Genomic DNA, 13961 nt, shown 5'->3' with positions numbered 1-13961 from the left:
AATACATTTCCTGTATTAAATTCTTGCTATTTAAAATACCTAATGTGTGAGATTTCTGTCTCCCCGCTGACTGAAATGTTTATTAAGATCTCTAGAAACATCACTCTTCACAATCACAGTGATATATGTGTAGTTGATGTTTCTTTCTTGCAAGGTGATTATCATACCACCAGCCATTATATTCTTCTGGTCCTTTGTCCAAATGGTTAGTGCTTTTCTGATTTATTTTTGAGGTTTATTTCTTTCATTGAGGGGGAGACAGAGAAAGAAGGAGAGAGAGACAGACAAGCACCCTCCACGGAGTCTCAAGCTGTGATCCTTCCGCCAGCCAGGATCCCAGGGATGTGCATGCCCGCTGTGTAGAGGTCAACCTGGGAACTGAACCTCTATCCTCCACATGGCTTCCAGCTGTGCAGAGCAGTATGCTACCACCACTGTATCACCACAGCTGGGCCTGCTCTTCTATTAATGCTCACAGCCATTGATTTCCTTTCATGGATCTGCCCTCATGGAACAGGCCTCCAGGATCCTACTTCCTTGGCTCATAGTGGGTCTAAAGGTGCAGGTCAACTGGGATGCTGAGTAGTTTTGTGTAACCTATTTCGCCCAAGTACTTTTCCTTTTTCCCAGTGCAGACAGCATCTAGTGTCTATTCTTGGCTCAACCAGCCCCTCTCTGACTGCTGTTTCAGCCTTCCCTATGTACTTCTTAGTGGCATCCATCCTTATAGACACTATTCAGCAGTGGGTACCTCCAGAAATGACACTTATATTCTCTAATCTGCCTTTATTTTTCCCAAGACTTTTACTTTTGCTCTGCCATCTGCTTTATTTTCCTTTCCTGTTCCCAAACTCTAGTTCCCTCTTGTTCTTATTATCCCCAATTGGAATGATTGATAGTTTGTGTATATTAAAATTTGAAGCACTTGCTGAGAAGATATAGCTGCTGAATTACTTGAGTTTTACCTAAGGAGAACATGATGAGGAAGCATAATTATATGAACTTATAAATCAAATTTGTATTTTATAGACCAGCAGAAAATAGCTAGTGATTTAATTAATGATACCTCTGTTCTTCAGGTTAGTAAATTAATGAAGCCTTTCTACGCTTATTAGAGGGGTTATGTGTTTCTTTAGTAAACATTTTATCTTGTTCAGTTTACATAGCACTGTATCAGAAAGGTGCATTGGGGTTACCAAAGGACTAAAATGACCCAGCTCTTATCTGCCCTGAAAGACGTTATTGTGTACCTGGGGAAGTAGAAAACATACATTAAACATGGAAGAGTCCAAAATAAATACGAGATGGTGTGATAGAAACTGTACTTAAGATTGTGTTGTGGGACACATAAAAGCAGTGCTTCCTGTGTACAGGCACTAAGCACTTTATTTTTGTTGCTTTATTTAATCCTTAAAACTCTAAAGGTACTCTAGTTAATCATATTTTGCAAGTGATGAATCTGAAGGTTCCCAGAGATGCACACCTGCAAAGTGACATACGTTAGGATTTGAACCTCAGGATGGCTTGAGTTTAAAGATGATATATTAATATAATAGGTAGGAGTGCAGGTTGCTACCCTTGTGTCTGTGCCTGCAGCTCCTGTGTATTTGGAGATGTGCTGGATAGCTTCCGTTTGCTCACCAGGATCCCTTCTGCATACTTCTCCACCCTGCTGTGTTCTGTGGCTGACCTGTGGCTTACACCGGACACATACACTCAACTTTTCACTTCCAGCCCTTGTCGACCAGTGGGAGGATCTCAGCAGATCTGAGGGCAGTTGAGAATGATCTTCTCTGTGTGTCTCTGTCTCATCCTCTCTCACTCCAGCTGCCCCTACTCCAGCCTCCTGGCCTCCAGGAGTCACTCTCAACCCTTGACCCTTCCGGCACAGAGAGGGTAACCATTCCCTGTCATTAGCACTGATCGTTGCCCATGGTGTTAAAAGTTGCCCTTGATCAAATCCAACTGTTTCATACCTAATTCGAGCGTATCCTGTATTTCCTGCTGAGACTCTGGTTTGTGGAATTCCTCCTTTCTGCCTCCCCTTTCCCCTTTCATCCTTTTTCATTATGGTCTACAGTGAAGATAAGAAATTGCTAAGACTTGGTCCCTACCCTCAAGGAACTTACAGTATAGATTAAAAGCTAATAATAATGAAATGAAAATGAGTAATGTACTTGGGAAGAAGAGTGACTGAAGAGAGCATCTAGCATATGTAATTACTTGATTACTTCCTGGGGAATTCTGATAGCAAATCACAGAGTAGTTGCTGCTTCTTTCTTTTGTGTAGGCCAGAATTTTGAAAAACTCATGGTCTCTTCATTTAGTTTAATAAAAAAAAAAATCAAGGAGAATGTAAAGTGTTTTTAAATGTAAAGTAACTACCTGGAATTTTGATTTTTAGAGCTTATCATTTCACTAAGATGAAAACTGCACAAGCTATTCATGAAATAAAAGACTGGTATTTCTGCCAGCCAGACAGAGAGAGACAGAGAGATAGAAAGTGAGAAATCACCCCCCCAGGAGGGATGACCACGTCGCAATCCCTTCTCCTCCATTCTCCTCTCGGGATCTTGGGCACGCACGCACACGCGCCCGGCGTGACTTTTAAGCCACGGGGTCTGGGACGAGAACTGTGGTCGACTACATGGGAGTCCAGTGACATACATAGTCATTACGCTAACTGCTGGTCCCAGTATTTCTGAATTTAAGATATGTATGAAATATGGGAGGGCCTCTCAGATTTTAAAAAAATTCATAGACCTTATTTGGGAGCAATTTTAGATTTATAGAAAAACTGAACAGAAATTACAGAGAGTTACCATATCACCACTTACTCTCTCACCATTTTCCCGTATTATTAACATAATATGTTAGTAGCTACATTTGTTGGAATTGACGAACCAATATTGACTCATTGTTACTATGTTAAACAACATGTTTAATGTTAAGGGCGTAGTTTATGTTAGGGTACGCTCTGTTATACAGCACTGTGGGCTTTGACAATTGCATGGCATGCATTCATCGCTACGGTATTAGACAGAATGGTTTCACTGCTCTAAAAAATTCCCTGTGCTTTGCTCATTGTTCACACCTCCCTCTCTGTACCTGAACCTCTTCTAACCCCTGATCTTTCTACTGTCACTATAGTTTTGCCTTTCCCATAATGTCATATAATTAGGATCAAATAGTAGGTAGCCTTTTCTTTTTCTTTTTAATTTGCCAGAAGATGTGTGTGCTTCCGGACGAGAGAAGAGAGAGGAGAGAGAGAAAGCACTGTGTATGGTGGATGATCACGCCACAATCCCCTCTCCATTTCTCTCTCCTTCCTGGATTTTTGGGCAAACAAACGCGTGTGTCTGGTGTGTTTTTCAAGTTGCCAGCTTGGGACTTGAACGGCACAGTTGGCCATGTGGAAGACAGCTTTCTTGGCCAATTTGTCCTCAGCTGGCCCATATGTAGCCTTTTCATGCTGGCTTCTTTCACTTAACAATGTGCATTTAAGTTCCTTTGTGTCTTTTCATGGCTTGGTAGTTCATTTCTTTTATGGCTGAATAATATTCTATTGTATGGCTGGGCTGCAGTTTATTTAACCATTTGTCTATTGATGGACATCTAGATTCCTTCTGAGTTTTTCCAATTAGGAGTAAAGCATCTGTGTACCTTTATATACAGGTTTTCCTGTGGACGTAAGTGTTGGAATGATGTCCCAGCATTTAAGATGCATCTGGAGTTTGGGAAGGTCTATCAGGTTTTTTTTCCCCCTAACTAACTAGAGAAATGTAGTTTTGGCTCTACAATGCTCAGTTCACTGCCTGTTACAGTGGCTTTGCTGATTAGACAAGCACTGGGGCAAGACCATAACTTCAAAAGGTAACAGAGAAAAGAAGTATTTTTTGGAGTGAGCTGTGCATTCTCAGGAAGTCCAGTCTTTGACCTGCCAAGGGGCTTCTCTGCACCAGTCAGAGCCAAGGGCAGATGCTGGCTTCCTTGCCAGACATACTTAGGCTTCATTAATCAGTTAATCACATTTGTGTGAGAACTGAGCATTAAAGCTGAAATACAAACTGATTATCTGACATAAATCAAGTATAAAATACTTATCTGTTCTATAAATTATATGAGCAATTTTAAAGTGAGAACAGTAAACATGTTACAAATGCATATTTAGAGTAGGAAAACTTCTTTGGGATGTTAATGTGGCTCTTGCTTGGTTTTGAGTAAGCAAAGAGCCATTCTTTCAAGACTTCCTGTGACCACGAACATTCTGCCAAGGGGTCTGATGTCCTGGGAATTTGTCAACCTTTCTTTAGCAACTCACACTGACACACTCTTAAGAGTTTCTAGTGATCTGTGTAGATCTGCTTCAGTGTTTGTGGTTGTTGAGCCAGAGCATAAAAATTCCTATTCAAAAATCCAACTGTGAATGGTGTAACTTGAGGAAAATCTCTTCAACTTTCTTCTGTTTTAGAGAGTAGCAAGCTTTTTACTGCTGCCTGGAAATATTATAAAGGATGTTACAAAGTGATTAGCCCTGTTTTTAGATCACTTACATCTCCGCTGGGAAAAGTGCTTTGCAACTTCAGGCACAATTACTGGTACATTCCCACTGGAGTAAGTCGAGCAAAGTGCACTCACTGTAAAGCCACTTGCTCACCCTTTTCTTCTAGGACTCCATTTGGCTCCTTCAGAGGAATAATATGTCTTGAACGTAAATGTATTTGCGTTGCAGTGGAGAATATTTCAACTGTTAGTCAATATTTCATCATACATTTGGATGTATCATCATTTTGGTATCAGAGCCCAACCTAAATGGTGGCCCAGAATCTTTCTTAACTTCGGTGACAGTGGACAGGTGCCTCTTCTTGTTTCTGAAGAGCTGAGCTGTGAGAGCGGCTTGATCTGGCTGTGCCTTCCACTTGGAAGCATTCCGGTCTGCAGTGTTCTGCCTTGTAGTTAGGGTGTCTTGTGTGATAATAAAAGGGAGAAAAACTCATGAAGACTAATTTCTTATAATTACTCATAAAAATCACAAACAGGAAGTTTAGGGTTTTTTTTTTTCGTCCTTCTAGAAGGTGCATGGGGGAGAGAGAGAGAGAGAGAGAGAGAGAGAGGGAGGAAGCACTCCCACTGGGTGTGGTCATGCCTCAATATTTTCTCCATTCCATTGGGATTTGGAGCATGCATGCTCACACACCTGATGTGCTTTTCCAAGCAGTAGAGGCTAGAATTTAAACTGTATGTCGGATATGTAGGATCTGGCTCCTTTAAACACTAGTTATGGGGCTGGCATGGAAATTTATTTATATCTACAAAACACACATGACTGGCCAGCCGTGGTGGCATAGCAATAACACAACACTCTGCAATGCTGACATCATATGGGAAAGTCCTGGATTCATGTCTTAAAGTCTCCCTGTACATGCCGAATATGCAAATGTATTCCCATCATCCTAGCTGGCTGAAGCTGGAGTGGAACATGGTGCGAAGAGCCTGTGGGGGATACCCCTCTCTCTCTATCTCATGGAAGAAACAAATAATTAACCTAACAAACTAAACAAAAACATACATACACCTAAGAATAGTAGAAACACCAGCCTGCTTCATAGAGGATGACTTTGGCTAACTATGACATAATGTCTCACTGTGCCTAGAGGTTTACGCCTCCCATGCTGACATTGGCAGGGTTACGTTAACTGGAAATAGATGTAGAGGGACCAGCAGTTAGTGAAATGGCTATGTTGCTGGACTCCCATGTAGTCGACCGCAGTTCTAGTCCTGTACCCGGTAGCTTAAACTCATGCTGGGCATGTGTGCATGCATGCCCAAGATCCTAAGAAGAGAATGAAGAAGGGATTGTGGAGTGGCCATCCCCCCCGAGGGGTGATTTCTCGCTTTCTGTCTCTCTGTCTCTCTCTGTCTTTCTGATGAACACAGGCACCCTATAACAAAAACCTCCCCCTCCAAAAAAAATAATAGATGTAGAGAAATAGGTATTTAAAAATACTGGGTTGTCGGAAAAGTCATGCCGTATTTTTCAATTTTTTTGTGCAAAAATGCATCATGACTTTTCCAATGACCCAATATTTTCTGAAAGTATATAAGTTTTAAATGAAAAATTTGTGTCACCAATAATCGGTTGATTAGAGATCACTGTTTCTCATTTATTTAACTCCTCTTTTCATTCTGCAGTAATAGGCTACTATCATAATTTTACATTTTGGAAATGCTTATTAAACAGCCCAGACCATTAACCATGATAAGGACTTTGGTTGCAATTTGATTTATTTTCCTTTTAAAATTTATTGTCAGAGGGTACATGCATTTGCCAGAGACAATGAGAGGGAGAGAGAGAAAGCAAGGTGCCCCTAATGGGGCATGGTCTAGCCTTTGTCTGTTTGACTTGATTTCTCCATCCATTCAGAATTTTGGGCACGCAAGCCACTAAGGCTGGGATTCAAACCAAGGTTGGACTGGTGAGCTCTGGCTCCTATGCACAGTGCTTAACTGCTGTACTATGAAGACAGCTTCTTCTCTTGTTTGAAATATACTTTTAAAATATTTTCAATAAACATTCATCAACTTAATTTTTGGTCCTTTTCTTTTTCCCACTGTCTTCACAACTTTTAGTAGTTGCTGCTAACAATTTAATAAACTAGATATTTTGATGTTTTTCTAGAACTGTGCTGTCCAATATTGTACCCACAAGACATTTATTACTTTTAAGCATGGGAGATGTGGCTCATGAGATAGATGAATTGAACTTTAAATTTTAATTAATTGAAATGGCTACTCTGTTGGATAGCCCAGCTCAAGGGAGTCATTTGATTGTTAAAGGATTGTCTTAGGCTTTATCTTAACATCCTGGCAGACTTAAAAATAGCAACAACAGGGCCCAGCAGTTGACGTAATGGCTATGTTGCTGGACTCCCATGTAGTTGACCGCAGTTTGACCCGGGACTCAAATTGGGCACGTGTGCGTGCGTGCCCAAGATCCCAAGAGGAGAATGGAGGAGAAGGGATTAAGGCATGGCCATCCCTTCTGGGGGGTGATTTCTCACTTTCTGTCTGTCTCTCTCTCTGTCTTTTTGGTGAGAGCATAGACCCTATAGCAAAAACCTCTCTCTTTCTCTCTCTCTCTCACACACACACACACACACATACACAAAGCAACAGCAAAATTAAAAATTTACTAGGAGTTCAGCCAGTGGTGCGGTGTGGTGATTTAGATGGCTGGATCCCACATGGCCAAATATATAGTTCGAGTGCCAGACCTGGCAGCTTGAAAAACATGTCAGGCATGTGTACATGTGTGCTCAAAGTCCTGAAGGGAGGGAGAGGTGTAAGAAAAGAGATTGTAGTGTAGCTATGCCCCATGGGAGGTGCTTTCTTATTTTCTTTCTCTTTCCTGGCAAGTGCATGTGACTGCTGGTAAAATGAAACAAAACAAAACAATACAAAAAAAACATAGGGACCAGCAGTTGGCATAATGGCTATCTCGCTGGACTCCCATGTGGTCGACCATGGTTCGAGTCCTGGACCGGCTTAAACTCAAGACAGGCGCCTGTGCATGAGTGTCCAAAGTCCTGAGAGGAGAATGGCAGAGAGGGGATTGTAGTGTGGCCATCCCCCCTGGGGGGGTGATTTCTTGCTTTCTGTCTCTCTGTCTCTTTCTGGAGAGTGCATGCACCCTATAGCAAAAAAAGACCTCTCCAAAAAAGAAAATAAATAAAACAAACACAAAAAAAACTTACTGGGCGTCTGTTTACTTCACGGTAGGGATATCACTGGGTGTTTGATTTTTACTGTGTGTAACAACCTATGAGCTCTTATTTTAGTGTGGAGAAACAAAGGTCCAGTGCGCGTAAGTAACTTGACCAAAATTGCCAGAGAACTACTTCTGGTTCAATTTGTTGAATCAATTATTTTGCCGAATGCCTCCCAGTTTGAATCTGTCTGATGTTTTCTTATGGTTTTCCAATATTTTCGTCACCCTAAAATGAAACTCTGTACCCATTATCAGTCCCTGCTAGTCCCTCCCTCGCACAGACTCTGCAAGCACTTACCTACTTTTCTGTCTTAGGTTTTCCTGCTTGGGAGATTTCACAGAAATGGAATCATACACTGAATTTGTTTAACTAGGGCAGGTGTAACAAAATACCTGAACTGGGTGACTTGTAAACAACAGAAGTTTATTTCTCACAGTTCTGGAGACTGGAAGTCTGATTTCAGGGTGGCAGCATGGTTGAGTTCTGGGGAGATCCTGACTCTAGAATGCTGACTTCTGATTTCTGCCTCTGGTCACTTCTGCCCTTTAAAAAGGCAGTAATCCCACATAAGAGTTCTACCCTCATGATGTCATCTTCTAAGACCCCATATCCAAATACACAGAAAATTAGATTACAATATGTGAACTTTCGGAAGAACACAAAAAATTCAGATCATTGCGTATGCTATATAGTCTTTTATGAGCGGGCTGTTCATTTAATGTATTTTCAGAGTTCATTCATGTTGTAGCATGTATCATTACGTAATCCTTTTATGGCTTATAATGTTTCATTGTGCGGGTATGCCATTTGTTTATTCATTCTTTAGTTGATAGAGATTTAGTTATCATTTTTTGGCTATTATAAATAATGCTGCTCTAAACACTTATGCACAAGTTTTTATTGGGAAATGTGGTTTTATTTGGCTCAGGTATATACCTAAGAGCAAAACTGCTAGGTCATGTGGTAGCTGTGTGTCTAGCATTTCTGAATTAGAGATAATTTCTTTGTGATAAGTGTGATTTTTTTTTTTAAGAGATACTTTTCTGTAGGGCACATATGCTTGTGGAGAGACAGAGAGAGACAGAAAGTGAGAAATCACCCCCAGGGGAGATGGCTATGCCACAGTCCCTTCTCGTCCATCTCCTCTTGGAATTTTGGGCACACCTGCACATGTGCACTATGTGAGGTTTAGGCCACCAGTCCGGGACTCGAACCATGGTCGACTATGTCGACCAGTCCAGCAATGTAATCATTACGCCATCTGCAGGTTCCTTGATTGGTTCGTTATTCTTTCTGGTGTTTTCTGTCCAATGAGAATAGAGTTTCAGGGGAATGTAGATTAAAGAAAATAATTAAATAACAGTAGTGTATCTGGACTTCTGTAGCCAGGGTTAAACATTTCAAACAATAATTGATGCTTGTTTTTAGATTTCTGTAGATACTATTAAATAGTGAAGATTAAAAAAGGCTTTATAGTCTTTCCTTTATATCTTTCTGCATACTTCTGTTTAAAAAAATATATACATAGATTGGTGTTTATCTAAGTGGCTTTCCCAGTGTAGAGATGGTTAGTAGGAGTCCTTAGATTGTGGGTAGAATATCAGTTGAAACAACAGTCTACACTTTTGAGTAAGTACTAAAGATATCTGGGGGAAATTTATGAATCTGAAGCAGGACAATAATCCCTGCTGGTTTATAGTATTTTTCTAGTTTTATTATGTTCACACCCTAAAGGATTGGACTGCATGCCTCCCTGCTGATCTGTCTGCAAGAAACAGCAGACTTTTAAGGCAGTATTGCTTCTTTTGGTTCAATAAATAGAAATTTCTGGCTGAAATGACAGAAATCTGAAACTGCTTTTTAAAAATACACGTAAGTTTAATAATTTTGTGAATGTTGCCAGAAATGATCTTATTAAAATAAGGGTATGATGAAATTTGTCATGCAAGAATATTATCCCAAATTACAGTACAGTTGGTTAAAAAAGTTAAAAAGAAATACTGGGATAAAACACCTTCACATTGGTGTTATTTTCCTGTTTTCTCCTGTTTCCTGTGATGTTTTTCTTTGTTTCCCCATAGGCAAATACATAATGGTATAGGGCAGAAATGAAGGGTCCAAGAAGCGTATAAAGGGCTGAGGTAAAGTTCCCCACAGCTCAGACAGAGCTCAGCAGTCTGGGGTCCTTGGAAGGCTGAGTCCTAAAGCGGAGGAGAGAGAAAGAGTTTCTGTAAATCTTTTGGACTGACTCTTAACTGTAAAGGCATAACTTTATTAGCTTGGACTCTGCTAATTAAAACATTCTTGTGAAATGGGTAAGAATTGACTTTACAGGTTAGATGAGACTATCTAATAAATTAATGGCATAAGTGATGTAAAGTAAATGTTAGACCTGTTTAAGAGGAGATAATGACTTAAGGTACATCTGTAACGGTGGATCCATGTGTAATTATCCCACATTTACTGAGAATGTGGAATATTGAGAAAGAATCGTGTAATGGCTATGAGCATAGATTCTGCCGCTAGACTCCCTGGATCAAATATTGGCTCTGCCATTGACTAGTTCTATGACCTGGGCAAGTTGTATCATTCTCTGACCCTCAGTTTCTTCTGTAATATGTGGATAATTATCCTGCCTGCCTCTTAGCATTGCTGTTAGGATTGAATGCATTAATACAAAAAAATCATTATATCTATGCTTGGGACCTGGTAAATGTTTGTTAAGTGGTGACTCTTGTCAATGTGTGCTTAACACTATACAAACTGCAGTGGGGAGATAAGAATCTCTAAGAAAAATCTTTGAGCTGGGCCAGTCTGTGGTGTGGTGGTGAAGGCAGCTGGATCCAATGTGGCTGACTGTGGTTTCAGTCCTGGATCTGGATGCTCAAAATTCATGCCAGGTGCTTGTGAATGCATGACCAAAATCCAGACAGGAGGGAGAAATGGAGGAGAAGGGGTTGCAGTGTGACTATTTCTCATGGAGGGTGCTTTCTCACTTTCACTCTCCCTCTTTCTCTTTGTCTCTGGTGAGCACACGTGCCCCCTGGCAAATTAAAACAAAAATCTTACAAACTAACCAGTAAGATAACATGTGTTGGTATATACATAAAACTTCAGCATAATGCAGTACAAATAGATATGTATTTTCTGTCTAGTCTACTGTTTAAAATTGTAATCCAGTGGGCTTTCAAAAACATAGTTTGAATCTTTTTAAATAATGGAAAATAATAGCTTTCATATAATGTTCTCTGTAGTTCAGATTTTTCTATAAGTTCTAAATGACCCTATCCTGGTCACACTGATTTTGGGGAAATTTGACTATTTGGTCCCTTTCACCTTGTGTCTCTGGTGAAGGTACCAATCAGGAAGGAGTGTTCTTGTTTCTTGAATACGTTTTTTGTGGCCCAGCTGTGAAATAGTAGCTCCTGGGTCGAAGGAGGTGGAAACTGGCAAAACCACGTAGCAAAGCTGCTACAAAGAGTTCTTCTAGCCATGACGACTTGGCATCTAGAGATAGAACAGACATTAGTCGTCTGGTCATTTCTGAAACTTTTTCTGACGAAATGTTGAAACATGGGTGTATTGAGTTCTATGTCTGCTACAGGATTCTCGTGAAAACTTTTGAGAGGCCAAGATGTGTCTAATGACATTTAAAAAAAACCCAACAATTTGGCCAGCAGGTGGTCTGGTAGTTAAGGCACTGGACTCCTGCCTGACTAACTATGGTGTGAGTCCTGGACCCAATGGCTTGAAACTCAATGCAGGGGGTGGGTGCTTGCATGCCCAAAGTCCTGAGAGGAGAGTGGAGGAAAAAGGATTGCAGTATGGCCATTCCCCCTGCAGGATGATTTCGCGTTTTCTGTCTCTCTGACTCTCTCTGTTTCTCCAGCAAGTGCACACCCCCTATAGTAAAAATCTCTCAAAAAACAAAGAAAGACAAACAAACAAAAACAACAAGAAAAATCCAAAACATCTTTTGAAAAATTTCTTGTTGGCAATGTTACTTGCGTCTACTGTGCTCTTTCCTGTTTTTTTTTTTTTTTTCCCCCTAGTTTCATTGCTACTTTTTAGACATGTAATGAGTGAGGCAGTGGACAACTTCAGGGACACTACTCAGAGGCAGGTTATATAAATTCACCTCCTGAAATCCGGCAGTACACAACCTGCACAGCCACCCCTGGAAGTCCTAGTGCTGAAATTCATTATCAGTCATATTCTTTCTTGTTGCAAGTTCTTTGGAATACGTGCTGGTGTTATTGATGAAATTGGTCCTTTAACTAGTGATAGATAGGGTTTGAACATCAAATATTCTTATAACTATATTTAACCACATTCTTCCATGTCTGGTGGCATTAACCCAAACTCTCAATGCTATCACCCAGGTGAGTATGATATTATTATAAGTCATCTGGGGACTGGTTTAAGGGATTCTTAACCCTTGAGTGCTGGGACTTCACAAAACATTCTTCACTTTTGAGTTGTATGCCAGCCACTGTTGCTGGAACTGATTCTTCGGTTGTCACTCGAAGGTCTGGGAAGTTATAAATGTATCACTTCTTGTTTGTGCACAGGAGACTGCTCTGTCTCCTGCAACATGGCTGGCTGTCCTTTTAGCCTCTCTAGGCCGGATCTGCAGCAACAGCTGCCCCAGGAGTAAAGAACTCTCCTGCATTACAAAAGAATTAAATGTGCCGCTTGCTAGCTCTGTGTCTGGCAAAAGTCTTAGAACGCTTTCAGGAAACTGAAAAAAAAATTGCATTTCAACAAAGGAGTAAGAAAAATTGGCATGCATCCCCATGAGGTCACTTCACTTGTAAACAAAAGTTTATGTGCTCTTTGTTTAAACCAACTTTGCAGATACTTTAAGTTTGTGATTCTAACTTTTTTTTTTTTTGAGAGAGATTTTTTGCTATAGGGTGCATGTACTTGCTAGACAGAGAGAGACAGAGCTAGAAAGCGAGAAATCACCCTCTAGGGAGGATGGTCACACCACAATCTCTTCTCCTCCATTCTCTAAGGATTTTGGACATGCAGGCACACATGCCTGGCCTGAGTTTTAAGCCATCAGATCCGAGATTTGAACTGCAGTAGACTATGTGGGAGTCCACCATTACATCTGCTGGTCCCAGTCATACAAATAACTCTTAACTTTGGACAACTCAGGTGTTATATTTTACCTATATAATGATGAATTTATATTTACTTACCCACAAATTAGGTCATTATTCATATTCATATTTCTTTTTTCACATTTGATACTTAGGAGTAATGATATAAAGCAAGTCTGTCTATTCAAACCACAGGCATATAGAACTGGAAGAAATTCTGATATCATTTTTCATGAGCTCCTCATTTTACAGGTGACAAAGCCAAAGCCCTTGGAAACCAAGTGACCTGAGGGTGGTAGGACACCAACTAGCACCCAGGTCTTGCTGTGCCAGTGAAATATGAATCCTGCTTTGCCCTCTTGATTCTCTCCCCTGAGTCAGGTGCCCCTGGAGAAGTCAGAGACCTGCCTGGGCCATTGAAAGAATCTCTCTTTGCAGTTGCGGTGATCTCACTTGAACACTTTATTGGCCTGGTGTGGAGTTATGCTCATTAAAGGCCCTGTCACTTACCGAGAAATGCCCCTGGGCAATTAGTGAGTTTCTTTGTGCTTCACTTTCCTAATCTGTAAAATCACTTCACATCCTCACAAGGATTCAAGGCTACTGTGAGCTAACACCGGTAAATACTCCCCAAAGTGCTTGGCACAGAGTTGGTGCTAGGCAACCGCAAGCTGGTAGAATTACATGTCAAAGGATACCTTTTCATTTTTTAAAACACAGGTATAAAGAAGACATTTTTGGAGAAAGATTTAAGCACTCATCCTCTTTTGTGACCTTGCTCCTATTAAGACTATAAAAAGGGCGGAGGGCCAGCTTCATGGTTGCAGTAGTAATGCACTGCTCAAGAGAATCTGGATCCCACATGGTGACCACAGTTCAGATACCCTGCCTGGTCAACCGGAAACATGCCAGTCTTGCCCATCAGTGCCCAGCGTCTGATGGGCTCTAGGACTGGAGGAAGGGGACTGTGGTGTGACCAGACCATGTGGAGAGTTTTCTCCCTGTCTCTCACATGCACATGCCTGAGCTCTGTCACTGGTACAGTACACACACACACACACACACACACACACATATATGTATG

At 40.9% G+C, this 13961-nt stretch overlaps 1 protein-coding gene across 2 annotated transcripts in view; it reads left to right on the top strand.

Annotated features, from left to right (window-relative positions):
• Positions 1 to 13961, top strand: part of CDK14 (cyclin dependent kinase 14) — a 667802-nt gene that overhangs the window by 59124 nt on the left and 594717 nt on the right. The gene's annotated exons all lie outside the window — the stretch shown is intronic.

Source organism: Tupaia chinensis, unplaced genomic scaffold, assembly GCF_000334495.1.
Source record: "Tupaia chinensis unplaced genomic scaffold, TupChi_1.0 Scaffold146650_1, whole genome shotgun sequence".
Lineage (NCBI taxonomy): Eukaryota > Metazoa > Chordata > Mammalia > Scandentia > Tupaiidae > Tupaia > Tupaia belangeri.
Note: the sequence above shows the minus strand (reverse complement) of the source record. Positions and strands in the feature narration are given on the sequence as shown.